The sequence below is a fragment of the Hetaerina americana genome, unplaced genomic scaffold, assembly GCF_022747635.1.
Source record: "Hetaerina americana unplaced genomic scaffold, ioHetAmer1.1.p SCAF_8, whole genome shotgun sequence".
NCBI classification, from domain to species: domain Eukaryota; kingdom Metazoa; phylum Arthropoda; class Insecta; order Odonata; family Calopterygidae; genus Hetaerina; species Hetaerina americana.
The window spans coordinates 57,988,394-58,006,749 of record NW_027287427.1 but is presented as its reverse complement, the minus strand read 5'-3'; positions in this window follow the sequence as shown (position 1 = coordinate 58,006,749).

Here is an 18,356-nt window from a genome sequence, read left to right as displayed (position 1 = left end):
ATCCCTATCCTCTTCCTTCCCTTTCCTCTTTTGCCCAACATCCTACCCTCTATCACAGTCTTCAACATCCCATTGCCGGTCAACACCCCCTTAATCCACTTTTCCTGCCTCCATAGGATTGCTCCCAACAAACCCCTCTCTTCGTCCACCATACCAAGTACTTCCTCATTTGTTTTATTCTCTGTCCATTTCACCTTCTCCATTCTTCTCCAAACCCACATTTCAAAAGCCTCCAATCTACGTCTATCCTCCTGCTTCAATGACCACGTTTCCGCACCGTACATAGCTACGCTCCATATCAAAGTTTGTACAAGTCTTTTCTTAACATCCTTACTCAACGTCCCTGTCATCAACTCCCTCCTCATAGTGAAAGCCTCTTTGCCTAGCGCAATTCTTCTCCTTACGTCCCTACTACTTTGACCGTGTTGGTCCAAAACACTACCGAGATACGTAAACTGTTCTACCTGCTCTATTTTTTGCCCTCGTAATCTAATGTTAAGCTTGGCCTTTTTCTTTCTAGAAAATCGCATAGCATTTGTTTTATTAATATTGATTCTCATCCCATACCTGTCGCACTGAATTTCCAATTTACTCAGCAATGCTTGCAGCCCCTTGGCTGACTGACAAACTAAAGCTTGGTCATCAGCAAACCTAACTGATTTTACGAATTCCCCGCCCACTTTCATTCCTACCTCGAGTTTTTCCCATGCCTCTTTGATCATTTCCTCTGCATACAGGTTGAACAGCAACGGTGATAATGGGCAACCCTGCCTTACACCCCTTCCTAACACTGCCCATCCTGACTCCCCGTTTCCCACCCGCACCTGAGCAGTCTGAGACATGTACAGGTTGCGGATTAGGCTCCTTTCCGTCCAATCTATTCCTATTTTCTGCAATATACTCATTAGTTTTTCCCAATTCACTCTGTCAAACGCTTTTTCGAAATCTACGATACAGGCAAATACCTCCTTTTTGTGTTCTATATTCCTCTCGATTAATAATCTCATTACTGCAATGGCATCACGCGTACCTCTCCCCTTACTTAACCCAAACTGATCATCCCCTAAGTAATCATTTGCCCTACTCTCTATCCTTTTGTTTATGATCCTGAGAACAACTTTAGCTGCGTGGGATATCAAACTAGTTGTCCTATAGTCCTCACATGACGTGGCCTTTACCTTTTTCGGAATAGGAACTAAAACTGATCTCACAAAGTCTTCCGGACAGATTCCCTCCTCATAAATACTACGGATCAGCCCATATAGCCTCTTCCTCCCACATTTTCCTAAGCATCTTAAAAGTTCCGCGGGAATGTTATCCACCCCCACGGCCTTATTTAGTTTCATCTCCCTTAATGCCCTTTCTATCTCATGGTCTAGTATGCCTGGACCTAAGCTGTCCTCCTCTACGTCATTTTCTTTTTCAATGTCTAACTTTGTTGGTCTGAGTTCTTTACCATACAGTTCTTCTATATACTCCTTCCATCTCTCTTGGATCTTTCCTGCGTCAACTATTACCTTACCCGCCTTATCTCTAACTGTTAGCATAGCTCTTCCTTTCTTACTTCCCGATAACGATTTAACTTTGCTGTACAGCGCACCGATTTCACCCTTCCTCTGCAGACTTTCCATATCCTCGCACTGCGTCTTCCACCATGCTTCTTTTGCTTTATTTGTTGCCCGCCTCAATTTATTGTTCAATTCTTTGTACTTCATTTTGCCTAATTCTGTATTCACATTCTTCCATTTTCGCCGCTCATCCATCTTTGTAATCATCTCATCCGTGATACATGGTTTCCTAGTCCTTTTAGCGTTAACGGTACCAATATTGTCTTTTGCGGCTTTAGAAAACCCTTTCTTGATACATTCCCATTTATCTTCGATAGTACTTGGCTCTTTAACATCCTCCATGATTTTCTCTACAGCCTGTTTGTATTCCTTCCTTTTCAAACCATTTAATGCTTCTACATTCCATTTTCTAATCCGCCACCCCTGCATTATCTTTTTGAAACGAGCGCTACATTTCATAACAACTAAATTGTGGTCAGAGCCCGCATCCGCTCCCGGGAAGCTGTGGGAATATATCACACTCTTCCTAAACCTGTGTCTTACCAGGATAGGATCTAGCTGATACCTTTCTGAGTCACCTGGCATTTTCCATGTATACCTGCGTCTTTTGTGGTGTCTAAACCAAGTGTTGGTGATAACTAAGCCCTGTCTTCTGCAGAACTCAACTGCTTTCTCTCCGCGGAAATTCCTCGTGCCTAAACCGTAGTCCCCCACCTCATCACCATCTCTTCCCTCGCCTACCGTCGCATTCCAATCCCCCATCAATATCAAACGTTTCCCTGCAGGAACACACGCGATTATGTCCTCTAACTGATCGTAAATCCTATCGACCTCTTCTTCCTTATGGTTGCTCGGTGGTATTTTTACCTGCATAATAACCAAGTTCGTCGGTTCTGCTTTAATCTCTATTAGCAATAATCTATCTGTTACCTGCTCTATGTCGACTACGCTTCTTCCTACCTCTTAATTTAATACTATGGCAACCCCTCGTTGGCTCTCGTCCCCGCCGCTGTATATTATTCTATAATTATCACTCCTGTAATCCCTGCTATCCTTCCATCTCACCTCGCATAGACCTAAAATATCTATTTTTCCCCTTTCCATCTCTGGCTTAATATTCTCCAATTTACCTATCCTCAACATTGTCCTAACATTCCACGTTCCTATTCTAACTAACTTGGTGTTCTTATCCTGCGTCTTCTGTCCTGCTGCTGCCGGTTTTCCCTCGCAAGGGTTTCGTGCTCAAGGTTTTCCCTCTCAAGTCTTGCCTCCCCGGCTGCCGGGCACAACACACGGCCGATTGGGCCGAGCCCCGTAGTTGCCAGGACTCAAAATCCCTGTATTGTCCATCATTTAAATCTTGAGAATGATAATTCCGGTAGTTTCCTGTTGCCTTCCTCAATAGTTTTTTTAACGTGATACCATCACTGAATGGCCACCCCACTGGCGTCAGACGCCTTTCAACTGCCTCACTGAGGAACACGCTCCGTGGACTACGTTTCGTCTGGTTCCTAACCTTTGACCTATCTGGCTTGAGTGACCCTACCAGGATTATTATTACACCCGCCAGCACAGCTCTAGGGGTCATCGGAACGCACAAGCCCCTCCAGCACGTCATGTGTTATGTATATATTATTATTTTTAGGTAATCAACCAGTTAAGGTAGGTTTTAGGATGGACATTATTACTTATTAAATAATTTGTGACCCCTAGCAAAACACAACATCCTGCTTTACAGCAGGTCCTCTCTTCAGCTCTGAGTACCTTCTTCCTCCCTTCATCCCGTCCAAAATCTTTATTCTATTATCTGCCTTTCCTCGTTTGCCTAATATTCTCCCCTCAATTATAGTCTTCAACATCCCGCTGCCGGTCAATACCCCCTTCATCCACTTTTCCTGCCTCCAAAGGGTTGCTCCCAACAATCCCTTCTCTTCGCCCACCATACCAAGTACTTCCTCGTTTGTTTTCTTCTCTGTCCATTTCACCTTCTCCATTCTTCTCCACACCCACATATCAAAAGCCTCCAGTCTACGTCTATCCTCCTGCTTCAATGACCACGTTTCCGCGCCGTACATAGCTACGCTCCATATCAAAGTTTTTACGAGTCTTTTCTTAACATCCTTACTCAACGACCCCGTCATCAACTCCCTCCTCATAGTGAAAGCCTCTTTGCCTAGCGCAATTCTTCTCCTTAGGTCCCTACTACTTTGACCGTGTTGGTCCAAGACACAACCGAGATACGTAAACTGTTCTATCTGCTCTAGTTTTTGCCCTTCTATTTTAAAGTTAAGGTTAGCCTTTTTCTTTCTACAAAATCGGATAACCTTTGTTTTATTAATATTGATTCTCATCCCATACCTGTTGCACTGAATTTCCAATTCACTAAATAATGCTTGCAGCCCCTTGGCTGATTGACAATTATGTATATATATACATATTTATATATATGTATATATATATATATATATATGCTTTCGTAGACGTAACACGGAAGTGCCGAATAGTACAATACACAGTAACACACAATATAGAAACACAAAAAAAGAAGAACACTCACCCGTTATTTCTTGATATTTCGACGGAAACAATCCGTCTTCCTCTGAAGATATAGAAGTAATATACACATAAACATATATATATATATATATATATATATATATATTTATATATATGTGTGTGTGTGTATGTGTGTGTGTGTGTGTGTGTGTGAGTGTGCGTGGGTGAATCTTAGAGTAAACTTTATGTTTATTCTATGCATTTTATTCCGCAAAAAATTCAGGTTAGATACATTAATCCATGTGGAACCACCCTAGCTGGCTCATCGAAAATCAGTCATCTTGTTTTACGTAAGACATTTACTAAGTAATCAATCCTAACAAGGCCAATCAAATTTGCATTTTAAGGTAAATATTTTTTAAAAGGCAAAGTTTACGTAAAAAAATTTTTAGGCGAGGTTACCAGAATTGAGGAAAAGTAAATGAAGATTCTACGTAGCCATGATTCAGAATTAATAGCATTCAAAAGAATTCTGCGGATAAAGGAATATGTTGTATTTTGAAAATCTTTTGAAGTATATTTGATTATGAAGAGAAAGCAGAGCTGGGAGGAAAAGTTAAGCTTTGAGCTATTTTTTTTTCATTTTTACCTACGAAAATGTGAATTCGTGTCAAAGAACAAATTTTTCGGTTACCCCATATATTTCGTTGAAATTCTCTCCCTATAGTCTCAAAGAGGGGAGATATAACAACTGCCAGAGGTGGAAGCAACTCAATCTACACAAATTAGGAATGAATACACCTGTAATCGACTTCGCTGGTTTTTCCGGGCTACTACGAGTTTTAAAGTTTTATACCACCTTATTTTTCCATTATATTTCACTTCTCTGTTTACACAATAAAATAATACAAAATTATATCTCTTCTCTTTCGCCTGAGCTAATAACTGAATTATTTTCTGCCAGAGAATAACATCCTCCAAGCCCAACGCGTGTGTGCTTACACAAACTGGGTCATTCCTCTTACCACAGAAACTCTTCTCACATGTTATAATGCGTGCGTATTGCTGTATGGATTTACACCGACATCACAGGCAAAGTCTACGTATTTGAACAGTGTTTACTTTCTAGTGAGCAGAAGGAAATATTTTTATGCTAATTCCTTCCCATAAGTTAAATTGCAAACACATATTGTTACACTTTACTTGTCCCGAACGTTGAAATCAACATCTCCTGCTCTTTTAATGACGAATTAGGATTCTATTCAGCAATTGAATTAAAATGAAACTGGTATATCTTAAATGCGCGCATCTAAATAACATTTTTACCAACTGAATTTTAACTAGAAGGCATTATTTCAAAAATTCACCCTCATGAATTTGCAGCATTAAATTTTTGCGTATTATTTAATTGATTGAATTTCCACAGCCGAAATACAAGGTCTGCTCCAAAATCAGTATGACATATTTTTCCCAGATAGACGGACGGACGGGTGGTGATTTATCTGGTAGGGTTCGAAGGAGAAGAGTCTAAGGAAACGCTGGAGGCCAGTGGCAGTGGCCTCACTTCTTTGCGGAGTGTAGATCGTTCGTTTGCGGAACCTCTTTTTCGTTACCTCGTTATGCTTCGTCATGAACCGGTTATTGAAACAGCCCTACGCCATTAAAGTTTTCGTCAAACTGGGAAAAACCGGGAGAGAGGCTCATGACATATTCAAGGTAGCTTATTGTGATAACGCGATGGGTTGATCGGGTGTTTTTTAGTGGCAGAAGCTGTTTCGGAAGGGTAGGGAAGATGTTAAAGACAAAGAAATTTCAGGACGCCCTTCGAACTCAAAAATGGCGAAAATCTTGCAATAGCAAATGCTTTGTCGGAAAGGGATTGCAGATAGTTTTTACATGGTTTCTGATGGACTTGGCATGACTAAAAGTGATGTGCATCGAATGTTGACCGAAAACATGGATATGAGAAAGGTGTGTGCGACTTTGGTGCCTCGCATGCTCTCTGAATAACGGAGTGAGTAATGGACTGCCTGGCCCGGCACAACGTGGTTACCCTGCATCAGCCACCCAACAGCCCTGGCGTTGCCCCATCAGGCTTCTTCCTCTTCCCCATCTCAAATCCGTGATAAAAGGACGTCACCATGGCTTGGTGGAAGTGCTACAACAGGCCTTAACGAGGGAGCTTGGCAGCAATCCGGGCGCCGCCTTCCAGAAGCCTTGGAAAACTCGATGGCAGCGTTGCGAGGACGCACAGGGGTACAACTTCAAAGAGTTCAGAGTGAACGTATCAATTCTGGCAATATTTTTTTTAATTGAATCACTCTTTATAATCTTGGGTAGACATTGCATGTGCAGGAAAATTTGGTAAATAATCATGGGAAGAACTGCAAGCTGTTAAGTTGGGCCACTCTTCATATTCATTAGATTTACCAATGAGCAACTGTTACAATCATTATTTCGCGAATAGCAGTATCAGACTCAAAACTATGGAATGAGCATTAATCATTAGAAAACGAAGTTAATGAAATTCTCAATGTAAGGAAGTCTAAGGTGAACAATATAGTTGGGGACGTAAAATACAAAAGATAAAACAGTTCAACTTTTTACAAAATGTTTTGAATGTCTGGACCTAGTGGTGGGGGCAGTAAAAGAAGAATCTCTTTAGGTAAAAAAATGTTAACAAAACGACGGAATCTACTATCAGGCTCAGAATAGTGAACATTTTAATATTGAGGATATTTTTACATGAAATAGAAACGAGGTTGTCGAGAAAGCAGGATGAGCGTAAATTGGAGAAAGGATAAACGGAAGGAAAACAAATTATAAAATATTAATGAAATGACAAAGACGGTTTTGCAGGGTGGAGAAGAGGATGGTGAAAGAAGAGGAAGGAATTAAGGAAGGCAGCAAAGCAAAAAATGAGTTATTCTAACACGCATAGGATATAAGGATATTTTGCGTCATGTTATTTATGGCTTAGGAAAGTAGCTCTGGTGAGTAGCCCATCAAAAACCTATCCTAATCCGGTGAGCTACCAAAAATAAGTAAAAGAAATAATAATTTTCAATAATATGGAGAATTAATACTTGTTTTCACCGTTCTATATAAAGATGGATAAGAAGACATAGAAATGCAGTGATACCCAAATATTTTTAATGCATATATTAAGCAAAAATCTGCTAGCCATGTGGAATGCTAACGGTGAAATGAACTCTACAGGGCTTAAACAGTATTGCTGAGGGACCAAAGTGAAATGTTTTAAGTACACTTCAGATTCTTACTCATATGGTAGGAATATGGTAACCTTTTTCAATGTAGTAAAATAGTACAAATTAAAAAAGTATGAATTTAAAAAGTATAAATTACTCAGTCCAGACTCAAGCCTACTACTTTTTGGACAACCTATGTGCTTCCTGTTTTTGCCGAAACATAATGGTGATAAGCAATATGAAGCCTTATATTTAGAACAAAAGAAAAAAAGAGGAAAAGAAGGTGAAGACAGTCATATTATTTGCACTCCAATAAACAGCCAAACATATGCTATTATTACTCCTTTTTGCTAATATAGTGTTGGTTTAGAAATAGCCCAAAATGGTTTCCCGTTTTTTTCAGGTCTGCATATATCCTCTTTGATCTCAATTTGGAAACAAATAATGGATAAGAAACGCCATTACACTACTTTTTCAATTAAACAAAGTCAATACAGTTGTGATGAGCTAATTTCCATTTTAGATAATACCCTTTTAAGACACCTATCTTGATAACTTACGCCCAAAAAAAGAACAGAAAAAAAAGAGACTCAAATTTTAAAGAATCCATTACCAACATGGTGTCTCATGAATTAATAATTGGTCAAAAAGCCTAAATGCCAAGGTGTGAAAAGCCAAAACAGAGCTCGTCAATCACATTTGCTCCGCATCCTACCTTTGATCACTCTTCTGCCTTTGACGTTGACGCCTCTAATCCCACGCGGGGTCAGGTAGTCCATGGTCACATGCTACAATAATGCCATGAGTGCAGTGTCTGGATCGTTGATTATCTTTACCCCACCTTTTGAATTTTCAATTGGTGAAAGTTGCCTGTGTTTCGGATGACAGTATTATTCTACCATTCCTCGTAACCATAATCCTCCATGCACGTCGGAAGTATAACTTTTTCGAATCTTTTGAACTACTATATTTAGTTATGTTTATTTAGTTAATGATATAATTCACAATACTTGATTGTAAAAATAAAAGAGGACATTTGTTTCGATGACATTTATAAATATAACATGGATTATTACAACTTAAAGATCCACTATATTCTATTTTGTAGGTATTAGAATTCGTTTTGCTCTAAAAACATTAGTGTAACGATGTAGGCAGAATACATTGATCTGAGAAAATATGAAAAAAACAATTCTACTTTTACAAAATTGGATTTTGGAAAGTCATAACAAAGTCAATATCCTTTAAAGATTGGATTTCCATGGGAAAGATAATAGAAAACTCTTAAGTTTCCGTCGTATTCGTAATTTTCGTAAAAAGATTTGATAAATTCGTCGGAAAAATCATGCATAATACTCAGTAGGACATAAGATTGTCAAATTCAGAAAGAATGATGCACGCCGAGTGTGAAGTAAACATCGAATAAAATAAGAAAAATGGCTATAAGATTCAATTTTACCTGTCATTTCAAGCGTTGGCTGCGAGATAATTGAAATTAAAGATATCGCTGCAGGAGAATGGGTCCACGCTGCAATGGCATAGCAAGTAAGATATCAGAGAAGAAAGTTTGCTTATTTGCAGTTTAGATGATGAGACATTACTTTGAGATATAAAATCAGAATTAACGACTTGTGGTTAGAATAAAGTCACCTGAAATATAGATAAGCAAATTCAAAAGCTAGGAAGGGAAGAATTTTTGGAAAATATGTTCACAGTGATGGGAAACAATAGAAGAATATTTTAACAGGATAATTCAGAGAGGAAATTTATTTCCTTTAATATCTCCTAGGAGCATAAAACATATTCTTCTTCTTCCTTGAGCGTGCCACCACATTAAAACCAAATTATCTATACACGAAGTGCCTTCTGTTTTTATGAATTAAGGAGAGTAAAATAACTAAAAGATGATAGGTAAAAAAGCTAAGTATGATTATATACTGGGATTGCAGCGGTCAAATGGAAGAATTGAATGATGAACGGCCTAGTTCCATGGAAAACCTTTTGAGTGGGTTTCATGTAGCTACTTTTGAAGAGCAACGCAATCAGGAGTAGCTACAGGTATTATTCGTGCATGGAAATATTTTGTGAAGGATTTAAAAATTAAAGAAATGGAAAAGGTGAAAGAGGTTAGTGGATCAGAATATCAAATAGATAGAGAATCAAAAGTATTTTATGACTTAATATCGATTATGAAGACATAATGTCTTAACTAATTGTAGGAAAAATGAAGTAGATTACCGATTACCTTGTAAGTTAAAAAATATCCAAAGAGAAAAATTCAATATATTTTTATTCAAATTTTTCCGTATTCGCACCTGTGTAGTGCATATTTCTATGACTACTCGATGCTGTTAATAAATTCGTTGATACCTAATTGCACATTTCTAATATATATATATATATATATATATATATATGATCAGATCATTAGTAACTTCTTAGTATCAATGAAAAGATCTCATCTTGAAGGTATCTTTTGTCATTCGTTTGCACTATTAGTATAAATATTTAAACCGCAGTTTACCAAAAGACTAAGGTTAAAACAGCATTGGCTTCATATAATAAATAAGTAAAATAAATCGCTAAAAACTAAAATGTTGGGATAATATACGATAAATAATTATCTCCCCTGTAAGTTATTAGAAACATAGTATTATAATAAATGAATATACCGTTAAAATAGGATATTTCAACAATATTTCCTGCTTTAAATTACTTTATTTCTCAAGTAAGTTATGTTGAAACTTTTTGAAACGGAAATCAATGGAGAGATTCCACCAGGCACTCTGGCACAAAGGAAAATCAAGGAAGTATAGCTCTACTTTTAGTTTGTGATTGAAATTATTAGGACCAAAAGAGAAATATTAGCAGAATATGAATGAGGAATGTGCCCAAAAAGATTTGTACATAGTCAGAATTAATTTATAAAAGGAGAGATTTATATTACTAATGAAGAAAACATTGATAAAAAAGATGTTTTATATTTACCGAGATCACTGAAGTGCACTATAATACATTTGATAGTAGCTTGTGCATTTGTCTGGTTGTTCTTTTCAGGGAATAGTTAGAAGAGTATTTGCAGGATATTCCTCTAAATCTCTGTTCCTTTATTCCAGATATTCTTTCAGAGATAATCCGTGCCGCACGTAGATTGTATGAGACGTATGTTTCTCTTTTTATCAGTTCATTTTTTGCCCCTAGTAAACAGCACTTTCGCTCGCTTATGAGCGACGGAAACACAAGAAACGCGCATTAATTAGCAAATACACAAGCCTGACAAATTAAGTTTAAAATAACGGTGATCGCTTTAAGATTCTACAAAAGCAGTTTATTTCTGAAACAAAATGAAAATGCTAGTAGGTTGAAGAGGACAATAAATAACAATGCAAGTGGTACTGCTAGTTTAATAAAGAAATGGAATCTGTGATTTGGTCAATTTGGTCTTATATATAAATCAAGCGTGCTTCAACGCTAGGTCATCGTTTTGAGAAATTACTGCCCGATTTATGAGCCTCAGATTTATGGGCATCGTTTTCAGGAAAGTTATGGTGATCATAAATTAAAGATGGCTACACATCATGAGGAAATGACACCGCCAGACTTATAAGTATAAACTGGCGGCTTCTTTAAGGCATCTTTATGCTATTAAAGCACTGAGACTTATGACCAGTAGTTTTCAAAAATACTATGTCGAGATATTTGTGCTGAAGCACAAATTCAGAGCATCATATTCAAGCGTCTATGGGCAACTGGTTTATCAAAATGAAGTAAAGTACATCTTTTTCAAAACAAACGAATTCGTCGTAAGAGTTCGTCTTGAACTCCTTAAAGCTTCGAACACTCTATTTGACATTTAGTTTCTTGTGAAACATTAAAGTTTCGATAAATTCGTATATATAAGAATATTTGTCGTACATATTTTTTATATCACAGAAGTGGTTTTCTATGGAAGGTGACCGATAGCCACTTGATAGAAGTCATTTGAGTCATTAGGGATGGAGAGGAAAGGATGAAGTATAGAGAAAAAACCGGCGTCAGCATTAGCCTGATCTCAACGAATAGTGCCGAGGGGTCCGCAGTTTAACGTCCCATCAGACGGACGGCGTACTCACATAAAGTGCTCTTCACAAAGCACCTCGAGTAGGGATCGGGATATCACTGTAATATATATTTTTATATCGCATATTACTTCCAAACAAAATAGGGAATATTCAATAATTTTAATTACTTTTCATTAAAAAATTGCCATATCGAGAATACTATCAATCATGCATGTAATTTCATGGTGATGGCATTTGTGTTGTTTCTGCTGGATATATACGCATTTGAGTGTTTCTGAAGGTTGTATGCATCATTTCTATATTTTGATATGCCTCGAGTAACAATGATGAAAGAATACCTGACAAAAGAACAACTGAATAACAAAGGTTTCAGGATGATGAAAATGTTTATTAATAATATTCCATCACTGAATTAGAGCTAAATGAAGGGATACATAAATATTAATAAAATGGCAAATCGTTTGTCCTTCGTGGCTCATTGGCTTTATAGCTACACTTCCTTTTATGTAATTAAGAGAAAAACATTCATTAATACCCTCGACTAATATCAAATTTCAGCAAAAATACAAAAACTCTCATTCAAGCACCGCATATATTTGGAAGTATACAAGTGAATTGATATTGGTTTCGGATGAATTGAGTAGTAAACCTATCAATACAAATAATGATATATTATTTATAAATTGATTTTCATTTAAGATGTTTCACTCAATGATCATCCAATTAACGATATGATTAAAAATTCAAAATCAATTAGGGTAGGGAGAGTTATCATGATTATCATAGTTCTTTTGTCTGAATGCAGCTGAATGACGATTAACTCATCTCATAATTTTAATGGTTAACCAGTAAGAATTTCTGTATAAATAAGAAGCAATGCGTAATTCCTAATTCAAGTATAGTTGAGAAAAAACTATTAAGCTCTTTTCAATTATGTGTGTTCTCTCGTAGTGATTTCCTACATTATTTTTGGAAATACTCGAAATATGGATTTTTAAAAACCTCTTGAGTTTAGTAGAACTCAAAAAGGAGACATAGTAAGTCATATGCAAGTGAGAAAAATTGTTGAAGGAACCAAAATTTATTTACATCCTACTTATATTGTGAGAAAAAACTGTAAGAAAATCTAAGTAAAGGCAAACCTAACTCTGTAGTATGTTCGGTGATCTTTAAGTACACTTAGGGATACAAAAGAATTCGCATTTTAACCAACAGTAAATTTGTTACAAATGCTCGCGAGTTAACATCACTTACGTTAAATGAATTTAATCTTGTCTCGAATCATTCCTAAGGCTACCTAAGATCAATAGTATTTTGAAATATCAACATGAAATCTTAATTCTTTAATATTTAGTAATTTGTTTTGAAGGTTTGCAACTACAACAGCTACGAGAATAAAGTTATGAATTGCAAGTTCTGCGCCTATACAGAGGAAAGAAGTCTCTTTTTTGTTCCCATGGCTTAATTTTTTTCTGTAGAAATGAAAGATGTAACCTTTTAATAAGTAAGCCTTTGTCTTTGAGACAAGTCGACCTATTTACTAGTTGTTTTCAACGGATTGCTTCTATTTAACCTTAATTCAGACTGTGAGATGCCAGATAGTCATGACGGCTAATTTAATTAGTCGGAGGACAATGATGGCTTCGAAAGTCGGGTTCGAATGCGTGATTTCGCTTAATACGCCAGTCTTGCTTTTAATCCTTATTTAGTTAGGTCCCGCGATAATCAACCAAATGGAACGTTTTTAATGTCGTTTAATGGTTTTCCAGCGTGTCTTTGTCCCATGCCTTCCCTCATCCGATTTAATTGCGAGCTTCAAAGCATTCGAAAGAGAACGAAGTGGGAGAAAGTGGGACGCGTGAATGTGTGCGTAGGAGTGAGGAGGGATGATAAAAGGGGTGAGCAAACAGAGTGATTGCTCTTGTGCGTGTGTGTCTGTTTTCGTGTATGTGTGTGTGTGTTTTTAGGCGTTTGTTTCTACGCGCGTGTATGTACACTCATGCTTGCTAAGCAATGAGACATTTTCCTCCTCCTCTTCCTCCCTTCCCTCATTCTCGTACTTACGCCCTCTCCCACTTCGTGGGTCGTCGCGGCATGGCGTCACGTGACTTCTGTCCGACTGCTCTGCCGGAGATTAAAAAAAAAAGGATAACAGGAGGAAGAGTGAAAGGGGATTTCCGCTGTTTCTCGTGCCGCCCCTACCAGGAGTGCTGGTAGGGTGGTGTTGCTGGTGGCGTCGGTCGACTCTCTCATTCTCTTCCCTTTCTCTCTTCGCGGGCCCATGGTGAGGAAAAAACCTCACTTTCCTCAGCGATGGTAGTGCAGCTCCATTGTGGCCGCCCCCGGGAGCCGCACCCCCGTCGCCCGCGCGTCCGTCAGGGATGAAACGGGTTGTGTGTTTTTGTTAGTCATGGCGAAAGGTGTGTAAGTACTAGAAGGGACGTGCAAAGAGCGAAGCTCATGGTCCCGGATTTATAGTCCCACTGCGGCGACGCCGCGTTCTAAAGTGCTGCTTCAGGTTGTCGGGGAAATCCAATGGACTCGATAACAACCACTGACCCGTCCTTGGTAAGGCAAAAAGTGAACGATTTCAAGCTGCATTAAATGCACGTACTTTCTTTCGGCAACATTGAATTCAATATATCTACGTGATATTTATTACTGCAAACTTGTCAGCGATTAATAAATATTTACGTGGAATTTCCAGGTGAAATAATTGGAATGAAATGAAATTAATAGATATATTTCTAATAAATATACTAACGAAAAAGGTTTTAGCTCTCTTGACATGGTAAAGGTAAAGAACGGCAAGAGCATACAAAGTATAAAAAGATTAGTTTTGTGCGCGCTCGTAGTTACAAGAAATGAAATATTATAACGGAACGTTTCGTGTCGATTATATTGTAGAAATATCAACATTTACTCACTTTGCTGATTAGGTTAGATTCAATGAATGAACAGGATGCAGCTTGTCAATGAAGAGATAAAAAATTGTTAAACATGACGTAACTCTAGAATGTTCTGTTAAATTTGTAAATTTAACGCGTGTATTTTTGTAAGCAGTCCCATGCCGGAAATATTTTCTCCCTCATGATCACCTTGGCTCTTTAACCTTACTTCTCTATCTCCCATAAATAGAGCTAAATCTCTTTACTCATAAAAACGTAATGGCTTTTATTTTTCAACCCTATTCTGAATTTCTATTCTTGTCCATTTAATATCCACAGTTTAAATTCGGTGCTATATTTCTAAGATCTTAAAATTCTGCTAGAAATAACGTATTTTTCGCTGTGAAACTCTTACCCTTTTTGATTTTGGGTAGTATTACTGAGTAAAAATTAAAAATTTTCAAATGGTTTTTCCAACTTGGGTGAATATGAATTTTAATCATTGGTTTACTCAATTATTTTCCATTATTATATGAGTTGAGTGGATTAATTACGTAGCGTAGAGAAACATGCTTGTTGAATGCCCAAATACTTGCTAGCGTACAATTATCAAAGCTAAACGCCGATTTCTCAGGCAAGTCTGTTGCTAGCAACCATGGTACTTAAATGTCCTAAAATATTTCCATTTAGCTGCGTGTGTGGATTTAAGAGCTATGAAACTTTGATGGTAATTAATTTTAACAAATAAATTCGTATGAGTCAGAACAGTAGTAAGTTTTGAGCCTGCACAAAACACATTCTTGAACATATATCGTACTTTGGAGAATTCCCATGAATAAAATATTCCTTAAAACGGTAGTTACCACGTTATATATATATATATGTATATATATATATATATATATATATATATATATATATATATATATATACTCAAATTCAGATTTTCAGAAATATTTTTATTTCAAAATTTTAAATAATTTCTTGAGACTGAGGAAACACAAAAAATGAGTTACGATATGTTGATATAAAGAATATTCTTTATCATATAGATAATGGACTTGGTTTCACAAAAGCATTCATAATCATAATGACATTTATAAATATCTAAATTCGACAGTGTTCAAAACATTTGAGTGAACAATAATATGCAATTTAATCCTTCAACTCTTTTTTAAGCTTTGAGACTAGGTGGGGACTGCTACAGAATTTTTTATTTTGGTCATTCATAAAATTTTGGCCTTGCAGACAAAATGGACAACATGTCATACTTGGGTAAATGATTTTTAACTAATCCCATTAGTTAATGGAAGAAATTATTCAAATTTTTAAATGGCATTATTTATTTTATCTAAAATAACCTTTAAAAATCATCAATGATTCAATTTTAATTTCCATTGAGATTTATAAGCTTTAAAAATAATTTACTTCAAATCATTATGCCTCGTGATAAATAAATAAAACACATGTTTAAGAATTAAGAAAATGTATAATTTTCTGAAATATTGAAATCTAAAACATATCCAGAAATAATGGCTAAACGTAATATATTGAGTTATGAATTTGGCATTAATAAATGGTGGTCTTAATTATTTAATTAATTAATTAAATGTGGTATTAATAAATAACACACATTAAATTATCTACTATTTATTTTGCCACAAGCTATATCTATTAGTCCCCGCAACCTTTATGTCCTAACAGATGTGCTGATCATTTCTTCGGCTCACTACGTTTAATATATGTTCTGTCCCAAAATATTATCGATTTTAATTATATATTGGGAATGAACTCCGGTATGCTTGAAAATAAAAAACTATTTGGACGTTCAATTCAACGACTTTAGCGATAATATGTTGACTTGTTGGAAAGTAACTAGAGCAAAATCCAAACGACGTTCATATCTCCTGTCGCAGGCTGCGTGCATGTTCACGTTCACTGGCAGTATGCCAGTTAAACAGCCCACGTTAGCAAAATTCCTTTCCCCAGTAAAAATGGAGGTAATATTCGGGTAATCCATCCCATACGTTTGCTAAATGCGTTTCCGCATCGTAAAAATTGAATTGGTTTAATGCGTTTTGCATTTTGCGACTCTAATGGATTTCTCGCTGTATTCAGCGGGAAGTTGTAGCACTGGAAATTGACCATTCGTGGTCCATGATGTATAATTTTGGGTCGAATCAATTCTTTCACAGTATAATCACTCACAAACAACATAGATGTCAACATCATCTTGAAATGGTTCTGGGCTAATTCTTATTGTCCTTAGCGATATAAAAATATAAAGGTGTCTTGAAGAACGGGATAGATCAAACGCGAGGTCCCATTGCAATTGAGAAGTGCTGGGACTATAATTACCGGTTTCAATGAAACCTTACCAATGGCAGAGTAGTGGGATCACCTCCCCGGGGATCAAGGAGCAGTAAAAGGGGTAAAACGTACGCGTTGAGTATCCTCGTTCTGATCCAGATCCCATGTCTACCGGTCCCTTGGCTAAATTCTTGGTTCAGCCTCCCATTGTGTGGGCTCTCTGGTAGAGTCGGCCCCTCCTCTCTCGTCTAATCATTTCGTGCAGCCAAAAAAAAAACAAATAAAATAAATACATAGTGGGAAGAGAAATAAATTCAGCTCAGAGAATATCAGCCACCAATTGGAAAGGATGGAGAAGGGGGGATGGTTTGCGAAGGAGAGGAATGGATGGCATTCATTGAAGGGATTCCTTCAGCTTAATCAGGGCAAGGAATCAAAGGCTTGAGGGAATAGAAGTGGTGTAAGATAGTTAGGGTGAACGGAGCAAAGGATATAGGAAAGGCCGGCGAAAAATATGTCGGCAGAACGGAAGAAGGCTGGATAGGTAGAGACAAAGTTAAAGACAAGAAAGAAGAATAAAACACGGAGATGAGGTCAAGGCAAAGGAAGGAAAGGTGAGTAGCGGCGGGCAAATCTCGATGGAGGAAAAATGATTGAGGTTAAAGGCTGTTCCTTTCTAATGGCGAGTGGACATAAAAGCTCAGATTTATTATTTTGGCTACCAAGATGGTTTTACAGAATGAAAGTTAACGAAGTCAACTTGCGTTTCTCTGAGAGCCTTGGTTTTCTAGGCTCAATTTTTAGTTTCTCGGTAAATACTATTTATATTATACACATATTTATAAATAAGAAACGATAAATGAGTAAATTGATTCATATAAAACTAGCGGATAATTCTTTACAGTGGAAAATTCAATCAAGCTCGCAATAATTACGATAGACGCGTGAATGAATTTAAAAAATGCATAATAAGTTAAAAGGGGATATATTGTTGATTTTTTCATAAGAAAATTACCAGAGATGAAAATAAGATGAGCTCCGGATACGGAAAAGTAACAAAACGAGCTATTGCCAGATTAAATAGAAAACAAAAGTACTCGGGTAACAGAGGTGAATGTCAATAAGGAAGAAATAGAAAAATAATAAGCCTCACTTAGGTAAATGGTTTTTAACCAGTAAATAATAACACCAGTAAACTCAAAGAGAACGCCGCTGATTTGGTTTTTCAGTGTAGTATGTAACAAATATATCTTTCATCTTCGTGAAAAAAACGGTCACAAAGTGATTCTCTTTTTATGATGAGGGTAATTAATAATATGGAATTTTATATGGTATATGCTAGCATAACTGGATCTTAAATACAATCATCGAAAATTTTATGAAATGCAAAGGACTCAATTGAGAAAATCTGACCAAGACATCAGTTCTTTTGCTGTAGTATGTTCTACTTGTAATTAACTCATATTAAAGTTTATACACTTATATGTAGGCAACCTAATAATTATTCAGGTAGTATGTTTGAAAAATAGCTTGCATTTTTCTTCAGCCACAGATAAAGATGATTTAATGTCATTCATTGATGCATCCATTTTAGAGTTCAAGGTAGGTTTTCGATGGACGCAGGCTCAAAATATTTAGGTTTCTTAGTTTTTTCTGACCACATAACCTTGAACCTCAGACTGCACCGCTGAAATTTCGCATTCTTTCTACTACCCTTCACTCCGTCCCGTATGCCTCCTTTTTCCTCCAACTTTTCCAAGTTTTCCTCCAACTAACCAGCCATTTTTCATTTGTTCAGCATTGCATCCCTACTTGAAATGATTT